Here is a 5,127-nt window from a genome sequence, read left to right as displayed (position 1 = left end):
TGTGTGTGTGTGTGTGTGTGTGTGTGTGTGTGTGTGTGTGTGTGTGTGTGTGTTTTGAACTCTGTAGTGTGTTTGTGTAGTCTACAGAAGTGTGAGGAGACTCTGATCAGGGTGGGCTTTGTTTAGGAATGTGATTTGCTTTTGGGTTTGTCTTTAATTTTGCTTAACGTGTATGTTACTCATTGTTTGCACACTTGCTTATTGCTGTTTAATAGCTGAACGTAGCAAAGCACTCATCAGATGGTGTTTCTTTAAAACAAAGCTAGCTTGTCACTTTTTGGCTTCTCTTTGTTGCTGTCTTACTGCAAAAGTTGATCATGTATTTATGTACATATTATAGATATGTAATGAAATGAATAAAAATCCCACCAACCAGGCAGCTGCTCTGAATTTTCTCTTCTCTTCTTTACATGTCTGATATTCTGATGGCTTCTGTTGTTGGAGGCAAGCAGTTCTTCAGTGACATATGTTAGACAAATGTTTTATTTTCTGTTTAGGTGTGAGCAGACAGGGTTTTATTTGGTGGTCTCATTGCTCTCTCACCAACCCAAAAACACATTTAATACAAAGTTTAAAAAAGTCAGCCAACAATAAAGAAACGTTTGTACTGAGGACAGCAGCAGACTCAAAGACTTTCAGATTTAGACTTGTAATTGCAGAGAATAAAGCCATACAAATACCTCAGCTGGACCAAAACACAAACCTTTATTCAGTCTCAGGATTAGAGTTGGGTGAAGTCATATTGATTATTTTTTGGTTCTTGATTAATATGAATAATGTTGCCAGGCAGACTGACTGGAGACCCCCCTGGTAAATCAGGTCGGGGTRGGACTTTAGGGTGGATCAAGGTGTTGTTTCCATGAATCTACATCTTTCCCTGCCTCAGCTGCTACACACTTCAAATAGGACAAACATTTGAAAAAATGTTCTGTTATTATTTATCATAACTCTGGTTTTATTTGGTCTATCAACACAATTTAGAAACTGATGTGAAGCATGAAGTCTTTTGACACAWCTTGGAACAGATTTTAATGGGAAGTAAATCTTTGCAACTAGAGTTATTTAAATTGGTCATGTGATGACATGCATGGATTCAGGGGATTAATTGGCATATTTTTTGTTAAATACCTGGATAAATACCACAATTAATCATGACCAAATCAAAAAATCCACACAATTTATCCATAATCTTCTGGGTCTGACCTTGTCAGGGACTGTGAGGATCATCTCTGCCCACTCATGCAACAAGCAGTTATCTAATGAGAAAATAATGATAGGTTGGTCTGTTGTCTGGTGATGTGTGTGAGTAATCTGACTCTGTTACACTCTGAGACGACTCGTGACAGGATCATTCTGCACAGAGTGCACGTCAGGTTATCCCAGTTTAATCAGATATAAGTACACATATCAGAAATCTCTCAATCAAAACAAGAATGAGTCGTACATTAAAAAATCTGAGTTGAATTCCTTTCAAAAAGTCTGAATACCAGAATGTGTTTTCTTTGGTAAACACTTTAGGAAAGTTCAGCAACCCTTACTTTACTCAGAAAAGAGGCTGTGCAGGGTAACCTCTCAACCTCTTCTATGTCTTTGAACTTATTTTGATCTGCCAGTTGAACCTGGACAGGTTTGGTATCAAAAGAAACCTAAGAACCTTGGCTGAAGGCTTGTAAAAAACTGTTTTGACATCCACCAAACACAGATCAAACATCAAGCAATTGAATCAGAAAGTAAACAAACTGTTAAAAATGGCATCATCGTAAATCTGTAAAGGCAAAATGAAAGTAATTCTAAGTAGATACCTAAATATGTTGTAAAGTGTGTTGAAAGATTTTTTTCCACTTGATTTTGAGTTAATATGATCCAGCTGAAATCAAATATAATTTCTCATTATTTTATATTAATATTATTTATATTTTTATATTCTCATTATTTTATATTTGGATAAATTTTCAAAAGGACAAACATTCAATAACAAGTCTTTTCAGGCAGGTAAGAAATCTTTTGGATGTAAAAACTTCAGATATCTTAACATTTATTAATGGTACCATGATGGTCTGTCCTGTGCAGAATGACAAAACACTAAATTATTTCTTTACTAAAACCTCTGTAACTTTGATCCAGTTCATTTTAGCAGCATGAACCTTTGCACAGGTAATGTCCACAAGTGGATTTATAGTTTCCAAGAGTTTTTAGCCTGATTCATTATGGTTTTAAATGGGTTAAATACTGTCTAATGAAAAAATTATTCAGGTGAGAGTGAAAAAAAAAAACAATTAAAATATTATGTTCCATCCTCAATATCTCTAAAACCACAGCAGCTGTTTTAATACTTACACTTATGATGAAATCTCCCAAGTGTTAGCTTTATTTTGATACCAGGATTATTTAAGTAGAGTTTGTAAATGCTGAGATACACTCAATTACATTTCGGCATGGTATTTTGAGCAAAAACGTCAAGAAAAACTCCTTGGGCCTGTGCAGGTAAAAGGCAGCTCAATGGTGCTTCAGGACATGACTGGTCCCTAAATTAAAAACAGGAAACACAAGAACCGGACTTTTATTCTGTAGTTGAAGTCATTTCACTTCCCATCAGGTGAGCTCTCTAAAAAAAATATTTTGTTACATACAAACTATAATAAACTAGAAGTAACAAACGACTGGGAAGGTTAAAGAATGCTCAAAACACCTGTTTGTTTCATTCCACAGGTGAACAGCTTCATTGGAAACAGGTGAGTGTCATGATTGGATATCAAGACAAGTTTGTGTCTAACTGGGTGTAACGTGCTTGAGTTCTGACAAAAGGGTGGCCATTTTAATGAATGGGTTCATGGAACTGAGCATTTGTGCTCATCACTGTTCAACTGTTTCTAATAAATGTCTTATCTCATCCTTTGAGTTTCATCTGAAAGAAAAACACTATTTTGAGAAGAACTTATATGGTTTGAATGTAAAGTTTCATTTTGCAGTGGAAATGAGGGGTTTTGCTCATTGTGTGTGTGATTTTGGACTTGTGTGTAGAGTTCTGAGAACATGAAGTGTGCTGTAAGAAAATGTGTTTAAACAATTGAGAAAAACTGTAACAGAAAGCAGCAGCTAGTTTATCAAAAAACTGAGATGATTTGTGAACAAAGAGAAACCCTGTAGARGCATAGGCTTCTCTCCAACTTTCTCTTCCTCCTCTGGAAATGCATGAGGTTGATGATGACCCTGGGCTATTTTTAACACAATGGGGGCGCTGCAGGTGGCTGAATGTAGAGGGCTGAAGGCACAGAATTAGAAATATTACTGCAACATTGTAGGTAGAGATCAAAAATACTAATGTATAATACACTATTTATTTGAAAAACTAACTTTAACAGGGACATATTTGTAAATATCTCTTTTTCATATTTAAATCCTTCAGCTGGGGTTTATTTAAAGTGAAACTGTTTTGGTCTGGATTCCTCCTTATTGTAACTCCACCAGCTCCCTGTTCACCCTTTATCTGAGGTGTGTCTCAGATCAACTCATTTTGAGGCTGTCTCTTTAAATCCAAACAAGATGCTTCATGCTCCGCCCCCTCCAGCTTCCAGAGKGGTCCATTGATAGAGGGGTTTATGACTATAACAGCACAGAAACATGTTATTTACAAATGAATAAAAAAAGGTGTCAACGAAGTAAGACCTGTCCATCCAGCCTTACATGTTGGAGCCAGAGTCTGACCCAGAACCAGAGTCTGACCCAGAACCAGAGTCTGATCCAGAACCAGAGTCTGACCCAGAACCAGAGTCTGACCCAGAACCAGAGGACCATGACCACCAAATTGGTAAGTCCAGACCTTATTTGGAAGTTCTGTCATCTAAATCAACAATAGTTCACAAAGCATCATAGGAAATAAACAGAAGAGATTGAAAAATCTGACCCAGACAGAATATAAAGATATCTTTGTAAGAAGACTCAGAGCAGAAATATAGAGACCAAACACAAAGATGAAACCACTCATCAGTAAGAATCAGAAGGACAGAGATGAGCTGCAAAGTTTCTAGAAGACAATCTTCTGGACTGATGAGACCAAGATTAATCTCTACCAAAGTGTGGAGAAAGAAAGGAACTGCTGATGATCTGAAGCACACAAGCTCATCTGTGAAGCGTGGTGCAGGTGATGTCATGGCTGCTTCTGGAACAGGCTCATTAATATTTATTGGTGATGGAACTGATGATGGCAGCAGCAGAATGAAGAATCATAAAAATAAAATGGAGCTTGTTCAAGCTGACGACGGCACGTAGCCAAAACGCGTCCTGTTTTCTGCCCTCATTAAAAACATGATATTTTTTGGAGTGCTGGTTAGTCCATATTTATTTAAATGTAAATAATACACTATGTGCTCTTTTTTAAAATCTGTAACTATCTGAAATTATAATAAAACGTGCAGCTGAACTTACAAAGAATTTAAAAATCATTTTAAAATTGCACCCTTCGTGTTATACAGTTCAAATAAACTTAGCTACAAAAACAGTTTTCCTTTAAACTATAATTTGATTTGCTGTGCTGCAGCTCTCGCACACATACAGCAGGTACAGTGTGAAAACACAATGAACGGTCTGCCTTTGTTAAAACAGAATGAGTGAAATTAATTAATTGGGCCCACTTTATAAATAATGTTTTCAAATGTAGATTTTGGGTAAAATATCAAGTCTTTTCAAGTAAACAGGGTCAAGTCCAATGCAAGTCCCAAGTGTAAAAGTCCAAGACAAGTTTGAACATTTTTTCAAGTCTAAAGTCATAATAATGACTCAAGTCTGACTGAAGTCCAAGTCATGTAACTCGAGTTCCCACCAAGAACACTTACAGGTCCAGTATACTCGATCTAAAGCTGAACGGTCAAGACACGGTCACCTGGTTGTTCAATGCTAGTTTTCACACACACCTTTCCTAGCCCCTGAGGAACACCCTGCTGAGCTCCTGGGAAACCCCTCCCACTGCGTTMCACACGTCACTGCACAGGGTTTCTCCCGCTGGAGTCTACACGGAAAAAAAAAACTGTCCACAAATCTGTCCCAGTTAAAGTGCTTTCAAAATAAACAAACATGCCCATGAACTTCTGACCAACTATTTGTTATGAAGTGTGTGGAAAGTTCTCCTGG

This window comes from Austrofundulus limnaeus, unplaced genomic scaffold, assembly GCF_001266775.1.
Source record: "Austrofundulus limnaeus strain Quisiro unplaced genomic scaffold, Austrofundulus_limnaeus-1.0 Scaffold706, whole genome shotgun sequence".
In the NCBI taxonomy this organism is placed as follows: domain Eukaryota; kingdom Metazoa; phylum Chordata; class Actinopteri; order Cyprinodontiformes; family Rivulidae; genus Austrofundulus; species Austrofundulus limnaeus.
The sequence above is the reverse complement of the archived record's forward strand: the minus strand, read 5'-3'. Positions refer to the sequence as shown.